Source organism: Mauremys mutica, chromosome 10, assembly GCF_020497125.1.
Source record: "Mauremys mutica isolate MM-2020 ecotype Southern chromosome 10, ASM2049712v1, whole genome shotgun sequence".
In the NCBI taxonomy this organism is placed as follows: Eukaryota; Metazoa; Chordata; order Testudines; family Geoemydidae; genus Mauremys; species Mauremys mutica.
In genome coordinates, this window is record NC_059081.1 from 69,721,078 (window position 1) to 69,739,111 (window position 18,034).

Here is an 18,034-nt window from a genome sequence, read left to right on the forward strand (position 1 = left end):
TGTGGTCACCCAGGACAGGGGCTAGGGTGTCCCCACTCCGGGGTACTCTCTTTGCACTACGCACCTCCCTGACCCACTGATCACATCATACCAAGAAAGAAACCAACAGGACTCCACTGGCCATCACATACAGTCCCCAGCTCAAACCCCTCCAGCGCATCATCAGGGATCTACAACCCATCCTGGAGAATGATCCCACACTTTCACAGGCCTTGGGTGGCAGGCCAGTCCTCGCCCACAGACAACCTGCCAACCTGAAGCATATTCTCACCAGTAACTGCACACCGCACTATAGTAACTCTAGCTCAGGAACCAACCCATGCAACAAACCTCGATGCCAACTCTGCCCACATATCTACACCAGCAACACCATCACAGGACCTAACCAGATCAGCCACACCATCACTGGTTCATTCACCTGCACGTCCACCAATGTAATATATGCCATCATATGCCAGCAGTGCCCCTCTGCTATGTACATCGGGCAAACTGGACAGTCTCTAAGGAAAAGGATAAATGGACACAAATCAGATATTAGGAATGGCAATATACAAAAACCTGTAGGAGAACACTTCAACCTCCCTGGCCACACAATAGCAGATCTTAAGGTGGCCATCCTGCAGCAAAAAAACTTCAGGACCAGACTTCAAAGAGAAACTGCTGAGCTCCAGTTCATCTGCAAATTTGACACCATCAGCTCAGGATTAAACAAAGACTGTGAATGGCTTGCCAATTACAGAACCAGTTTCTCCTCCCTTGGTTTTCACACCTCAACTGCTAGAACAGGGCCCCATCCTCCCTGATTGATCTAACCTCGTTATCTCTAGCTTGCTTCTTGCTTGCATATATAAACCTGCCCCTGGAAATTTCCACCACTTGCATCTGAAGAAGTGGGTATTCACCCACGAAAGCTCATGCTGCAAAACGTCTGTTAGTCTATAAGGTGCCACAGGATTCTTTGTTGCTTTTACAGATCCAGACTAACACGGCTACCCCTCTGATACTTGACACCATGCAAGGCACTGCATTTAGCCGTATGGAGTGGAAATCCATCAACTTCATGAAGAAACTTGCACAAATACAGACAGATATCATCTTCCTTTCCAAATGCAAACGGATGGACATCATACCAAATGGACTAAAGGTAAAAAATCCACTGCTATCTACATACTACACGGACCACAGTGAGAGATTATGCCATACTCTATCAAAGAAACTGAGGAACCACCTGATCAGCCTCCTATACAGCAAACAGGAAAACATCAAAAAAGAGCTCTCCAACCTGGAGACTCTCATCAATAACCAAACTTCCATACAAACGGACTTCACTAAAATAAGACAGGAGATCTACATCACTCACTTCACCTCTCTACAAAGGAAAAAGGACTGTAAGCTGTCTAAACTCCTACCTGCCACATGGGGCCACAACCGTGGTACCCCTAACCCACCCAGCAATATCGTCAATCTATCCAACCATACACTCAGCCCAGAAGAAACGTCTGTCCTATCTCGGGGACTCTCTTTTTGCCCTGCCACCCCCACCAACATGATACAGTTCTGCGGCGATCTGGAAGCCTACTTTCGCCGTCTCCGACTCAAAGAATACTTTCAGGACAACACTGAACAGCGCACTGATACACAGTTACCCTCCCACCAACAGCACAAAAAGAAGAACTCCACATGGACTCCTCCTGAGGGTCGAAATGACAGTCTCGACCTATACATTGAATGCTTCCGCCGACGTGCACAGGCAGAAATTGTGGAAAAACAACATCGCTTGCCTCATAACCTAAGTCGTGCAGAACGCAATGCCATCCACAGCCTCAGAAACCATCCTGACATTATAATCAAAGAGGCTGATAAAGGAGGTGCTGTCGTCATCATGAACAGGTCTGACTACCAAAAGGAGGCCGCCAGACAACTCTCCAACACCAAATTCTACAGGCCACTTCCCTCAGATCCCACTGAGGAATACACTAAGGAACTGAACCATCTACTCAAGACACTCCCTACACTAACACCGGAACAAGTCAACATACCCTTAGAGCCCCGACCAGGGCTATTCTATCTACTGCCCAAAATCCACAAACCTGGAAATCCTGGACGCCCCATCATCTCGGGCATTGGAACTCTCACTGAAGGACTGTCTGGATATGTGGACTCTCTACTCAGACCCTATGCCACCAGCACGCCCAGCTATCTCCGTGACACCACTGATTTCCTGAGGAAACTACAATGCATTGGTGAACTTCCAGAAAACACCATCCTGGCCACCATGGATGTAGAGGCTCTCTACACCAACATCCCACACGCTGATGGAATACAAGCTGTCAGGAACAGTATCCCTGATGATGCCACAGCACAACTGGTTGCTGAGCTCTGTGCCTTTATCCTCAGACACAACTATTTCAAATTTGATGACAATATATATCTCCAGATCAGTGGCACCGCTATGGGCACCCGCATGGCCCCACAATATGCCAATATTTTTATGGCTGACCTGGAACAACGCTTCCTCAGCTCCCGTCCACTCACGCCCCTTCTCTACCTACGCTACATTGATGACATCTTCATCATCTGGACCCATGGGAAGGAGACTCTGGAAAAATTCCACCACGATTTCAACAGCTTCCACCCCACCATCAACCTCAGCCTGGACCAATCTACACGGGAGGTCCACTTCCTAGACACTACGGTGCAAATAATTGATGGTCACATTAACACCACCCTATACCGAAAACCTACCGACTGCTATGCCTACCTTCATGCCTCCAGCCTCCATCCCGGGCACACCACAAGATCCATTGTCTACAGCCAAGCACTGAGGTACAACCGCATCTGCTCTAACCCCACAGACAGAGACCAACACCTACAAAATCTCCACCAAGCATTCTCAAAACTACAGTACCCGCACGAGGAAATAAGGAGACAGATCAACAGAGCCAGACGTGTACCCAGAAGCCTCCTACTGCAAGACAAACCCAAGAAAGAAACCAACAGGACTCCACTGGCCATCACATACAGTCCCCAGCTCAAACCCCTCCAGCGCATCATCAGGGATCTACAACCCATCCTGGAGAATGATCCCACACTTTCACAGGCCTTGGGTGGCAGGCCAGTCCTCGCCCACAGACAACCTGCCAACCTGAAGCATATTCTCACCAGTAACTGCACACCGCACTATAGTAACTCTAGCTCAGGAACCAACCCATGCAACAAACCTCGATGCCAACTCTGCCCACATATCTACACCAGCAACACCATCACAGGACCTAACCAGATCAGCCACACCATCACTGGTTCATTCACCTGCACGTCCACCAATGTAATATATGCCATCATATGCCAGCAGTGCCCCTCTGCTATGTACATCGGGCAAACTGGACAGTCTCTAAGGAAAAGGATAAATGGACACAAATCAGATATTAGGAATGGCAATATACAAAAACCTGTAGGAGAACACTTCAACCTCCCTGGCCACACAATAGCAGATCTTAAGGTGGCCATCCTGCAGCAAAAAAACTTCAGGACCAGACTTCAAAGAGAAACTGCTGAGCTCCAGTTCATCTGCAAATTTGACACCATCAGCTCAGGATTAAACAAAGACTGTGAATGGCTTGCCAATTACAGAACCAGTTTCTCCTCCCTTGGTTTTCACACCTCAACTGCTAGAACAGGGCCCCATCCTCCCTGATTGATCTAACCTCGTTATCTCTAGCTTGCTTCTTGCTTGCATATATAAACCTGCCCCTGGAAATTTCCACCACTTGCATCTGAAGAAGTGGGTATTCACCCACGAAAGCTCATGCTGCAAAACGTCTGTTAGTCTATAAGGTGCCACAGGATTCTTTGTTGCTTTTACAGATCCAGACTAACACGGCTACCCCTCTGATACTTGATCACATCATACAATTTAAAGCAAATACAAGTTATTTAATTAACACTTAATTTTAAAAAAGAATAAAGAAAAGTGGGAAAGGTTAAAGGAAAACACATCACCTCGCTCTGTGGCAGGGAACATTACAGTGTCTCTGGGATGTCAGGGCAGTTCACAGTCTGTTCCTTGTAGGTCCCAGGCCTCCTCCTCAGGCCCTGGCTGTGCTGCAGGGACGCTGCGGGTTGGACACTTGCTCTGGTGGTGGCCACACGCTCTCAGGCTGTGGGTGGCAGGACCCTTCTCCCCAGCGTCACCCCCGCCCTGTTGGGGTTACAATCCCCCCAAGTCTGGCCTGCAAAGCCTCTTGGCTGAGGCGCCTCCCTGTGCTGGGCCCACTGCCCAGGGTCCCCCTCACTCTCCCCAGCTGCTCACCGCACCCAGGTCCGGACTGCTCCAGCTCCAGCCCCAGCCCCAACCCCAGCTCCAGCCCCACTCTGCCTCAGCGCTGCTGCTGCTGCTGCGCCTTCAGCTCCCTGGGCTGATCGTCTGGCCCCTCTGGCTCTGGTTGCTGCAGCTCTCCTCCCAGGGCAGGTCTGCTCTCTCTGGGCTGTGCTCTGGCTTTTTGGGCTGCAGCTCCACTCCCATCAGCTTAGCTTGGGCCCCTGCTCTCTCCTTAGCTCAGCCCCACTCTGTCTGACCCAGGCAATTCCAGCTCACACGGAGGATGGGACCCCCTGCCCTGCCCCCGGCCTCCTGACACCTTGATTAGCCTGCCCGCCCTGTCAATCAGGCTGACCTGGAGCATTGGCCTGTCCACATTGTTCATTGTCTCAGGCTCCTGATTTCCCATCGACCCTTCCCCTTTTTAGTGCTGGGAGCTAGCAACCAACCCCCCCACTGAATGTTAGTAAGGGGGCAACAGTCCCCTTACATCAGGAGTCACTCCACTGAAGTGGGTGGGGGAAAATCTCCGCCTCCAAAAGTGACACACAGCCTTGCACACAGTGAGGCTGTTGGGCAGGAAGCAAATGGAACGACAGCCCAGGGTCTGAGAAGGCTTCTGGAGTGTGTCAGTGCTGGGGTGAATGTGTCCCACACTCAATCAGAGAGGAAAAGGGTTAATGTTCTGCAAAGGGAGCCAGGCCCCAGAGGCCCCGCTCAGCCTGCCAATTAGAGGCAGCCAGTTTCCAGCTGGGCGTAGCAGGGCAGGTATTTAAGCAGGAAGAGGCAGCAGCCTAGGAGTTCCTAAGAGGAAAGCCTCTTAGACAAACTCCTGGATTCTCTGAGTGACCTAGAGCCCAGCCAGTGATCTGCTCCTGCTAGAGGGTGGCCTGTCTCCTGAGGACCCTTTCAGATAAGCCTCTCCATTCCCTTTTGGTTTTGAGCTGCCTGGGATGTGGGTGATGGATTCTGCCTGACAGAGCTATGCTGGAGGCAGGGCTGATTCACTTCCCAGAGCCAGATCAGTGCATAGACAAAGTATAGACTCAGGCCTAAGGCTTTAGCGGCTGGGGTCCCACTTCTGACCCTCCTGGCCGCAGGGGAGTGGATGGAAAATGTGAACTGAGACTAACCAACGTGGCGATGTCTGCCTGGGGTCTGGCCCGCCCTTGAAAGGCTTTGCCCCCATGGATTATTCCAGACTCTCCCCACCACCGCAGGGGAAACAAGCTGTCCCAGTAAAAGTGCAGTTCTGCCGTCTATTGGCACTCCAGGCTTGGTGCAGGCACAGCTGCGTTACATAGGGGTCACACCCCCGATCCAGCCATGCTGGCAGAAGGCCGTAGAGTAGACCTGGCTTGAGCCAGCAGATGGCCAGAAACAACCACCCTGAGAGGTGTGAACTGCCCCATGCCTCTAAATGTGTCTTCACAACAAAACCCACTGCAAGGGGGGTTAATATTGCCACCCAAGCAGGAGGGGAAGAGAGAAGCATGCTTAGCCCACCATCAAAACAGATCCACCCTGGCTCCTTGGGAAAATACACCAGGGGGATGGGGGCGCCTGACATGCCTGTGTGACACATCCAGGACCAAGCCTGCACACTGCTAGGAGCTGCCCTGGCCTCAACACAGGTGACGGGAGGCAACTCTTTTTCCTTGTGGTGCTAAGTGCACTTGTCTGTGGTACTTGAGTTGATGTCTGATGCTAATAGCAAGGTGGCCCCCCTTGCTGTATCTCAACAGAGGCCAGTGATGGCCTCTGAATTCCCAATACCCTGACATAGGGAAGCAAGCTGGGAAGTTTTCTGTACTGTCTGTCTAGAGAAGATGCTCATATAAAATTGACACCTTTGCAAAGCAATGAAGCTCAAAACCAGCTGCAAGATGCAGCACCTCAGTGTGGGAGTGTGGCCGTTTCTCAGTAACTAATTGCGGTGCACCCAGCACCGTGCCAGCAAAGTTACTAGGGCCTGGTCTACACTAGGAGTTTATGTCGAATTTAGCAGCGTTAATTCGATTTAACCGTGCACCCGTCCACACCAGGAAGCTAATTAGTTCGGCCTAGAGGGCTCTTTAGTTCGAATTCGGTACTCCACCCCGACGAGGGGAGTAGCGCTAAATTCGACATGGCTATGTCGAGTTAGCCTATGTGTAGACGGAAATCGACCTTAGTAGCTCCGGGAGCTATCCCACAGTGCACCACTGTGTTGACGCTCTGGACAGCAGTCTGAGCTCAGATGTTCTGATCAGCCATACAGGAAAAGCCCTGGGGAAATTTGAATTCCTTTTCCTGTCTGGCCATTTTGAATCTCAGTTCCTGGTTGGACATCGGGGCGAGCTCAGCAGCACCGGCAGCGATGCAGAGCTCTCCAGCAGAGGGGTCCATGCAATCTCAGAGTAGAAAGAGGGCCCCAGCATGGACTGACCGGGAAGTCTTGGATCTGATCGCTGTGTGGGGCGATGAGTCTGTGCTTTCGGAGCTGCGCTCCAAAAAACGGAATGCAAAGACCTACGAGAAGGTCTCCAAAGCCATGGCACTCAGAGGATACAGCTGGGATGCAACGCAGTGCCGCGTGAAAATCAAGGACCTGAGACAAGGCTACCAAAAAATCAAAGCGGCAAACGGACGCTCCGGAGCCCAGCCCCAGACATGCCGCTTCTACGAGGCACTGCATGCCATTCTCGGTGGGTCTGCCACCACTGCCCCACCAGTGACGGTGGACTCTGAGGATGGGATAGTGTCGAGGGGCAGTTTCTCGGCGATGTTCGCGGATGGGGACGATGAGGAAGGGTTTGTGGAGGACGAGGCAGGCGACAGCGCTTACAATACTGATTTCCCCGACAGCCAGGATCTCTTCATCACCCTCACAGAGATCCCCTACCAACCCTCCCCGGCCGTTAACCCGGACTCTGAATAAGGGGAAGGATCAGTCGGTAAGTGCTATAAACATGTAAACATTTATTTTTTTAAAAACAGGAATAAAAAGTATACGAAAAGAAGGTCAATACATATAGGGATCGAACAGAAATCCTCCTGGGACACTTCCACGAAGCTCTCGTAGAGGTACTCGAAAAGCCTCCACAGGAGGTTCCTGGGGAGAGGTGCCTTATTGGGTGCTCCGTGGAAGCACACTCTTCCGCGCCAGGCCATCCTGAGGTACAGTGGGAGCATTGCCTCCACCAGCATGGCAGCATAGGGCCCTGGTCTGTGCAGGGATTCACGCAGCATGCGCTCTCTGTCTGTCCTAGTGACCCGCCTCAGGGTGATCTCGCTCGGCGACTGCTGCATCTAATTAGGGGAATTAATGTAATGTTACTATTGTGAATGCTTGACTTTTCCTTTGCATAACAATGACCGTCGTTTAATAGCCACTTGTTGGAGGCTGCAGAGGGAAAGCATACAGGGATCTTTCCCGGGGACAGCCGCGAGGGGCTGGAACAGGGTCAGACTTTATGCTTTCCAGATTGCCTGCAGCAGGAGGCCACTGCTATCCATTAACTGTTAAGCAGCCTAAAGTTTACGGCTTACCAGGCCTGGCTGCTACACGGATTCTGCTGTCCTGCCCCGCTTGTCCGATCTCCAGTGCAAGACCCCAGGCAATGAAAGCAAATGCCGAAAATTCAAACTTGTCCTGAGAGCACATGAGATAGGTGCCTGTAAACGGGTCGACTCAACCCTGCGGCGCCTCCTACTGGTTGCTCTCCGAAGTTAGCGCAGTCCAGCCCTGGAGCACCCTCTGCAGGCTGGTGATCCACCTGTTCTTAGGCCCCCCGTGTCCCTCCCTGGACCCGGTGCCCTTTTACATGGGGTGCTGCCCCCTAGCAGTAACCCCTTTCTCTCTGGGTCTCCCCTTCTGTCTCAGGGAACCCCCACCCTCTATCCCCACCTTGCCTCAGTACTTGGCTACTGCCAGTCATTGTCTAGCCCCACACTCTGGGGCAGACTGCAGTATCAGCCTACTCATCACAGGCAAAGTTGGGTTTGGACCTGCTGCCTCGGCCTACCCCTAGGTTGCCCTCTGCAACCCCCAGTACCTTTGGCCCACCGCTAGGCCGCAGCCTGGGGCTTTCTAGGCTGGAGGTCCCCAGCTCCTTAGCCTGTCCCCAGCCCTGCTTCACTCAGGTATCTGGTCTCTATTTCCCAGCAGCTAGGCCCATCTCCCTCTATAGCCAGAGAGAGACTGTCTGGCTCCTGGCTCATAGCCTTCTTATAAGGCCCTGTTGCTCTGTTTGGGGCGTGGCCCCCAGCTGCAGCCACTTCCCTGATCAGCTCAGCCTTGAGAGCCACTGCTCTCAAGCCCTGCCAGGCCACTTTTTAAACCCCTTCCAGCAGGAGCAGGGTCCACCCTGCTACAGTGCCCTGTATGGTCTTGTTCACAGAAACTGAGTAGACTGTGTTCAGTGTTCGCAAACATGTATCTTTGCAAGGAAACCACTTCCTTTTTCCCATCACACAGCTGCGGCTCTTTCCCGAACTGCCCCGGCATCCCCCTCACAGAGGCTGGCGCAGATTAGGCGGCGAAAGAAAAAGACTAGGGACGAGATGTTCGCTGAACTGATGGCCTGCTCCAGAGCCGAGGCGGCCGAGCAGAGACAGTGGAGGGAGACCCTCTCTCAGCAGCAGCGCTCACACAGCGAACGGGAGGACAGGTGGCGGCAGGAAGACCAGCAGGCGACTCAAACGCTGCTTGGACTAATGAGGGAGCAAACGGACATGCTCCGGCGCCTTGTGGTTGTTCTGCAGGACTGCAGGCAGGAGCAGAGAGCCCCCCTGAACTGTATCTGCAACCGCCTTCCCCCGCCACAAAGTCCTGTCCCCCCCTCACCCAAAATCACAAGAAGGAGGGGCGCTAGGGGCTGTGAAAACTGTCACTCCACCCCAGCAGAGCGCTCATGTACCAAACAGCTCTCATTCCCTAAAGTATGAGAATTGCTTCCCTTCCTGGCTCACCCGATCCAAAATCCCAGTTTCATCCCCCAACTGTGTAGTTGAGTATTAAAAATAGTTTGCTGTTCATTACTGTTTCCGTCATGTTTCTTTGCAGAAGACTTTGTGTGAAGGGGAGATAGGGGTTTGTTAATTGCATACGACAGCCACCATTACCAGGGTACAGACATGGGGGCAGGATCAACAGCAGGTCACACACAGAGTGCAGTCACTAGGCACCCGGGTCACTCTGGGAAGTGTATGCTGCCCCAGGGTACGAGTGCCTGGCATCCACAAATGGCAAGGCAGGCTGCCCTTACAATGCCCTTCCACCCTAGCCATGAACCTCTCCGATGCCCTGAGCCCCAGCCAGAGCCATCATCCCCCTACACCTACTCACCCTTCCCACACACCCCTCACCCCTTCCTGCAAACCCACCCCTTCCTGCACACCCTCCTGTAACCGTCCTCCCCCCAGAGACCGCTGTAGGAGCAGGAGCCTGTCATTCCTCGAGTGTAGAAGCGGTCTGTACATCACTGCACACCGTACCCACCACAGTCTGCGTCCCTGTTTGAACCCTTTAACGCGAATTCGTTAGTAAAGAAAACTTTGTTAATTAAAAATGTTCCAATAACTTTATTTTTAAACGTCTGTTGGAAGGGGGGAAACCTGGTGAACAGGGTATGTAACCGCTGAAAAAAGTCAATAGTAACTGAAACAGGGGCAGGTTCAGCTTCTCTGTAAAGAGACTGGACAGTCATAGGTTACCCTGCTCTCTGAGGAACCTAGCTTTCAAAGCCTCCCGGATGCACAGCGCTTCCCGCTGGGCTCTTCTAATCGCACGGCTGTCTGGCTGAGCGTAATCAGCAGCCAGGCGATTTGCCTCAACCTCCCATCCCGCCATAAAGATCTCCCCCTTGCTCTCACAGAGATTGTGGAGCACACAGCAAGCTGCAATAACAATGGGGATATTGGTTTCGCTGAGATCTGAGCGAGTCAGTAAGCTCCTCCATCTCCCCTTGAGACGTCCGAAAGCACACTCCACCACCATTCTGCACTTGCTCAGCCGGTAGTTGAAGAGCTCCTTGTCACTGTCCAGGGCGCCTGTATAGGGCTTCATGAGCCAGGGCATTAGCGGGTAGGCTGGGTCCCCGAGGATCACTGTAGGCATCTCCACATCCCCAACAGTTATTTTGTGGTCCGGGAAGAAACTACCTTCCTGCAGGCGTTTAAACAGACCAGAGTTCCTGAACACACGCGCGTCATGAACCTTGCCCGCCCACCCAACGAAGATGTTGGTAAAACGTCCCCTATGGTCTACCAGTGCTTGCAGCACCATTGAAAAGTAGCCCTTTCGGTTAATGTACTCGCTGGCCTGGTGGGCTGGTGCCAGGATAGGGATGTGAGTCCCATCTATAGCCCCACCGCAGTTTGGGAATCCCATCGCGGCGAAGCCATCTATGATGTCCTGGACGTTTCCGAGAGTCACTACCTTTGAGAGAAGTTGCTCAACGATTGCGTGGGCTACTTCAATCACAGCAACCCCCACGGTAGATTTGCCCACGCCAAAGTGGTTCGCTACTGACCGGTAGCTGTCTGGCGTTGCAAGTTTCCAGAGGGCTATGGCCACTCGCTTCTGCACACTCAGGGCTGCTCGCATCCGGGTGTCCTGGCGCTTCAGGGCAGGGGCCAGCAAGTCACACAGTTCAAGGAAAGTGCCCTTATGCATCCTGAAGTTTCGCAGCCACTGTGATTCATCCCAGACCTGCAGCACTATGCGGTCCCACCAGTCCGTGCTTGTTTCCCGGGCCCAGAATTGCCGTTCCACACCATGAACTTGACCCATTGCCACCATGATCTCCACGGCGCGGCGTACCCTGCTTTGTGAGAGGTCTGCGCCACAAATTACCAGTGAAATGAAAAAATCTGTTATTTGCCCAACTCTGATGTTTAGTTATCTCATCTGGGTGCAGACTCAACACCATGTGACCTGGATGCTCAATGACATGCCACAAATAATGAATAGCCAAAGATCTAGTCTCAGGAAATAGTGTTGCCAAGTCTCCAGGATTGTCCTGGAGTCTCCAGGAATTAAAGATTAATCTTTAATTAAAGATAATGTCATGTGATGAAGCCTCCAGCATGGACTGACCGGGAAGTCTTGGATCTGATCGCTTGTGGGGCGATGAGTCTGTGCTTTCGGAGCTGCGCTCCAAAAAACGGAATGCAAAGACCTACGAGAAGGTCTCCAAAGCCATGGCAGACAGAGGATACAGCCAGGATACAACGCAGTGCCGCGTGAAAATCAAGGACCTGAGACAAGGCTACCAAAAGATCAAAGCGGCAAACGGACGCTCCGGAGCCCAGCCCCAGACATGCCGCTTCTACGAGGAACTGCATTCAATTCTAGGTGCGGCCGCCACCAGTACCCCACCACTGACCGTGGACTCTGACGATGGGATAGTGTCGACGGCCAGTTCCTCGGAGATGTTCGCGGACAGGGAAGATGAGGAAGCAAATGAGGACGACGAGGCAGTCGACAGCGCTTACAACGCTGATTTCCCCGACAGCCAGGATCTGTTCATCACCCTCACTGAGATCCCCTACCAACTCTCCTGACCCATTAACACGGACCCTGAATCAGGGGAAGGATCACTCGGTACGTGCTTTAAACATGTAAACATTTATTTTTAATGGAGCAGGAATAGTTACTAGTTGAAAAGAAGGTCAATATATATGGGGATAGAACAGAAATCCTCTTGGGAGATCTCCGAGAAGCTCTCCTGCAGGTAATTGAAAAGCCTCCGCATGAGGTTCCTGGGGAGAGCTGCCTTATTGGGTGCTCCGTGGTAGGACACTTTTCCGCGCCAGGCTATCATCAGGTACTCTGGGAGCATTGCCTCCACGAGCATGGCAATAGGCCCCTGGTTTGTGCTGGCTTTCACGCAGCATGCGCTCTCTATCTCTGTCACTGATCCTCCTCAGGGTGATCTCGCTCGGCGACTCCTGCATTGAATTAGGTGAATTAGGGTAATGTTAGTATTGGGAATGCTTCACTGTTCCTTTGCATAACAATAAGCGTCAGTTTACAGCCACGTGGTGGAGGCTGCAGAGGGGCAGCATACAGGGATCTTTCCCGGGGACAGCCGCGAGGGGGTGGAACAGGGGCAGAGTTTATGCTTTCCGGATTGCCTTCAGCAGGAAGGCACTGCTATACAGTAAGTTTTAAGCAGCCAAAAGTCTATGGCTTACCATGCCTGCCCGCTCCATGGATTCTGCTGTCCTGCCCCACTTGTCTGATCTCCAGTGCAAGACCACAGGCAATGAATGCGAAGGCTGAAAATTCGAACTTGTCCTGAGTGCGCATGAGATAGGTGCTGTGCATGGTCTTGTTCACAGAGACAGACTAGACTATGTTCATTGTTAGCAAAAATGTATCTTTGTAAGGAATTCACTTCCTTTTTCCCATCACACAGCTGCAACTGTCTCCCGGCCTGCCACAGCATCCCCCTCACAGAGGCTGGCGCAGATTAGGCGGTGAAAGAAAAGGACACGGGACAAGATGTTCGCTGAAGTTATGGGATGCTCCCGAGCCGAGGCGGCCCAGCAGAGCCAGTGGAGGGAGAACATGCCGCAGTACCAGCGCTCACACAGCAAACGGGAGGACAGGTGGCGGCAGGAAGACCAGCAGGCGACTCAAACGCTGCTTGGACTAATGAGGGAGCAAATGGACACGCTCAGGCGCCTTGTGGATGTTCTGCAGGACCGCAGGCAGGAGGACAGAGCAGTGTATCTGCAACCGCCCTCCCCCGCCACAAAGTCCCATACCCCCCTCACCCAAAGTGCCAAGAAGGAGGGGCGCCAGGGGCCGTGAAAACTGTCACTCCACCCCTGCAGAGTGCTCAAGTACAAGAAGGCTCTCATTCCCAAAATTTTAATAAGTCCTTTCCTTCCAGCCTCACCCAAGCCCCCCTCCCAGTTTCATCCCCTAACTGTCTAGTTGGTTATTAAAAATAATTTTCTGTTAATTGCTCTTTCCGTCATGTTCTTTTAGAGAAGACTGTGTTTGAGGTGTGTTTGAGGTCCCTGCTGGGACCTGCTGTGAGGGCTGCAGAAACTGCCTCTCTCCCCCCTCCCCTGCTGGGGCTGCTCCTCAGAGGGTGAGAGAGGAGGAACCTGATGTTGTGCAGAGGGGAGTGAGAGGAGGGAGGCACCAGATATAAACCCAGGGGGAAGCTGCACGCTGAGCCCATCAGGGCAGGTTCTCAGCATTTAGTGTTTGTGTTTCTATTTCTTGGGCGGGTGGGGGGTGTCACAGTCGGTGTTGGTTTGGTTTGTGTCTTTACCTACTCGTTTATAAAACTGTCTTCATGCATTTTTTTTCTCTGAAGTGAAAAGCTTAATCCTTTCGCAATAAGCTGGCCAAATGCTTCACTGATACAACTCAGAAGCAAACAGTGAAATACAAGTACAGAGCCAATATTCATAACTTCAAATACAAGAATGATACACACAGCATAAGCATAACCAGCAAATGACAACCTTTTCATAGACACCTCACTTCACCATCTTTGTACAAGATTTGTTGCAAGTATATGACAGTGGTTGCAATAATGGTCTATATGGTCATAGTTCAATTAGATAAGGTCACACCCCTATCTGCTCTCAATGGACTTGCCTGGGAACGTTCCATCTGGAGTCTAGGTCATGGCTTCTGCTGTGACTAAGTGAAATCAGCCATGGACGTGGGACTTGCCCATGTGACTCTAAACACCATCTTGTTACCTGTCATTTTCCACTCTCTCCACTGAGGGCTTTGTTTGAAACAATGGGGGTTTCCATCCACAAGCTATAAAAGGCCCTGGACACATCTCCATTTGGCCTCTTTCCTGCTCAGACCTCTTGATGATGACCTTATACTAATGGGAGCGTTCTAACCAAAGGATTGAGGACCTTCCAATGATTCAGAAGCAACTAGAGACTTAAAAAGCCAACAGTTTATTCCATCACTGCTACAAGTGTGATTCAAGAACTTTGCAATTCTTGTATGTATTTGATTCCTTCAACCAATTTTAACTGTCACCTTCCTTCCTTTCCAGAAATAAACCTTTATATTTTAGATACTAAAGGGCTGGCAACAGCATGATTACTGGGCTCAGATCTGAGTTGTATATTATTGACCTGGGTATGTGGCTGGTCCTTTAAGATCAGAAGAACCCTTTCTGTTGATGAAATTGGGTTCCAATAACCACTCATCAGTAATTTCAATGGTTTTGGTGGCGATATAAAGCCTGGAATGACTAAGGAGGCTGCTTTTCTGACTTCTCGTTAGCCAGTGTGGTGAAACAGAAGTTAACTTTTGTTGCTGGTTTGATTTATCTTATGGGAGCAAAATCACCATTTTGGGGGTATGTCTGCCCCATTTCTCAGCACTTTGGCCTGAATTTGGTATTCTCAGTTGTGACCCACTAAGGCACAGTGAGAGATGGCTTTTGCTCCTCTGCCTACTGCTAATGACAGTGAAGCCGCAAGATAAAGTCAACAGCAGAGCCAGAGCCAGAAGCTACATCTTCTATCTTTGCTGTTCTCTTCTTTCCCCGTTTGTGCGTTTGCCTTATCTTGCCACCTAGGAAATGGGATTGGACTTTAACAAGAGACACCACAACAATGACAGCTCCAGCCCATCTCAGCTGATCTCTCTGATTTCCCCAGGACAGCTGTTACCTTCTTCAAAACCATCCAAGAGACTGTCACATAAGGAACTTTCCTTCTAAAAACTCTCCCAGCTAAAGAGAAGGGGCACAGGGGATGCTGTTAAAGACAAGCCTTACTGACTACTTTACATTTCCATTGCTTTAACTCTGTCTCTTTTTCTCTCTGTGTTTCAGTAACACACTAGCAGGGATGTGAGAGGTGTGTTTGCCATGGGACTAAGCGGGCTGAAGTCTCTCTCTACCAAACCGCCAGCCTTGTTTCACCCGTTCAGTGTTGGACGGTGACAGCGGCACGTTAACACCTTTCACTCTTTCGGGGCCCTTGAGCCTGTTTAAATGACCACAGAAGTTCCCTCCCCCTGTGTGAGTGGCATGGGGGACTGAGCGTCTTTTCTCCTTTCTCCCCTCTAGGATGTCAGAAGCCCCATAGACGGGGCGTGGCTCCTCCCCCTGCACACGCCATTAGTCTGGCCACAGGCTGAGACAACACAACTGTCCCAGGGCACAACTGCAACGTGGTGAAGGTGACACATGGGTCGGAATCTCCTTTGGTTTATTATAAACCCAGGTTTCTGCATTTCCTACAAAACTAAATCTGTTTTCTAAATCGCTTCTCTGCTCAGGCTGTGTCTACGCCCCCTTGTGTCGGTAGAACGTATGTCTCTCAGGGGTGTGAATGAGCCACTCCCCGAGTGACACAGTTACACTGACCCAAGCGCCGGTGTGGGCAGGGCTATGTCGCTGGGAGAGCTTCTCCTGCCAATATGGCTACGGCTCTCGCTGCGGGTGGGAAGTCTCAGCGGCTACACTTGAGAGCTAATGGCGGGGCCGCTGCACCGGTGCCAGCGTAAGCTCCCCAGAACAGCCACAACCTCAGGGCAGGGACAATGGCCCTGACTGGGGACACAGTACGGGCCTGTCACCTCCAGGGCACTGGGTTCTCTTCTGCCTCCGGCAGGAGTGAACAAACATCTGTATGACGTGGTGACCATTCACAGACCGGGGAGGAATGAGCTTGTAACCGGGTCCTTTCCTGGCCTGCCTCCCCGCTGCTCTGGGCTCCTTCAATAAAGCACCTTCAGGCTTCTCTTTTGCAGCACCCGTGGTTTTCTTTATTTACAACTAGTACCCACCACCAGCAACACCATATACAAAGTGTACAAGGCTTTGGTCGCCTCGTTACAGGGTTTCTCCCTTCCCTCTGGAGACTACCCCTTCCCTGGCCAATCCCCCCCGCCCGCTCTGCGGTGGCTGCCAGCCAGCCTTTATAGCTCTCCTCTGAGCAGGCCCACAGGTGCAGCCAGTTCCTGAAGTCAGGCACCAGCCTTCTCCCCAGCCCCAATCTATTTCCCCTGATTGAGGCTGGCTGAGGAGGGGCTAATTAGGTGCTTGTGCACCAGCACCCTGCTACAGAGCTGGTGTGAGGGGAGCTGATCTCAGTCCAGTGGCATGTGGGCAGATGGCCACAGAGCAATGACCAGCAGGAACACTGGAATCTATTGGCCATCAAAGCATGGAGGCTGAGAAGTGAATTGCCCACGGGACCGAACTCATCCTGTCCCCAGAGCTGGTCTCGGTAAATCGGTGTGAAGCACATTGACAGGACACCTCGGGGAAGCTTGCACAGCCATTGCTGGGGCTGCAGCTATTCTGTGGCTGGATACACAGAGACTCATTCTCCAGTCCCTCAATTCAGCATTTGTCACGGGCAAGAAATTCAGAGTAAAATACGACAATAAAATATGATAATGATTAATGGGGAAAAACCTGTTTCTTTCTAGGTGTGAAACAGGGAAGTTCCAGCAGCTGGAGGACACATCTCCTGATCTGGAAATCAGTCTTGGTTATTGGTGCCAAGAAAACCAGTGCTCTGAAGGAGACTGAGGAAAATCAAAGGTACCGAGAAGGGAGCTAGGGGGGAAACGTTTCAGACTTCCGGAAGTGACGGGCTCTGACCAATTAGTGGCAATAGATGCTAACATAAAACTGAAACAAATCAGAGTGAACCAATAAATTATCATTCCTGACTCAGGGGAAAAGGCTGGGTGGGGCCATGTTCCAAGGCAACAGCAAACGGTTCATAATCTGTAGTCATTTGAATGTGATTCATTTTTCCACTAACAAGTTTCTCTGAAGTGGTGAGAAATCCAGGGTCCAGGGGAAGGGAGCCATGGCCCATTCTCCTGTTGGACAGTCCAGTCGTGGCTTAGTCCTGTTTATACAGAGAGAAAAGAGTCCAATACAAACAGTTTAATCCAGCGAGAAAGTCAGTCCATTGGCGGATAGAGCCGGGAGCTGGTTGGGGGCAGAGCTGGATTCTACCTCACTGTCTGACCTCTCCCTGTCTCGATCGTTACAGTGTGGAGAGGAACAATGACAGACCCCACAGGAGGGTGCTGGTTTGGTGCTTAACCACACGGCGAAGGAACGAGAGCCCCAAATTCCCCCTGGTGCTTTGGGAGCCAAGTTTGCTGTTTGAATTCTGCAGTTCAGATGACATCAGGCCTGGGCGTTTCTCTGGCCTTAGGGGCCTGCTTTGCACATAGCTATGATGGCCGAGTGGCTAAGGTGTTGGACTCAAAATCCAAGAGGGTTTCCCTGCGCAGGTTCAAATCCTGCTCACAGCAAGGCCAGTGTTTTAGCCACAGCCCGTCTAAGAGGCCAGGGGTGGCTGAGCCTCCCCCAAACGGCCGCCCATGCAGGGGGGAACACTGGGGATGTGGGGCGAGTCACCCCTCCGTGGGCCCATTGTCATCTTTTGAGTGCTGGAAGCGAAGCTCCAGAGAAGTGGGGGCCCAACCTGCACCCCTTTCCGCTCTGCCTCTTAACCCGATGCCCTGCTCTGCCTCCTCTCATCCCCCCTCCGCCTCTTCCCCCAAGGCCTGCGCCCCACCCCCGCTGGGCCTTTTCCCCCGAGCCCCCTTGTGACGTTATGAGTGTGATATAATATCTCATTGAAAGGTGACAGGGCCAGAAAGAGTTAAGTAACTCACAGACTAACCTGACCCATGGGTGAACCTTGAGGACTGGTTAGGAAGATTTGTAAATGACTACAGCTTTGAAATGCAAGTCT

General features: G+C 51.8%; 1 non-coding gene across 1 annotated transcript; it reads left to right on the forward strand.

Annotated features, from left to right (window-relative positions):
• Window positions 1–17,506: 17,506 nt before the first annotated feature.
• TRNAL-CAA lies at window positions 17,507–17,588 on the forward strand. Its single transcript has one exon. It is a non-coding gene; the product is annotated as a tRNA-Leu (tRNA).
• Window positions 17,589–18,034: the final 446 nt, after the last annotated feature.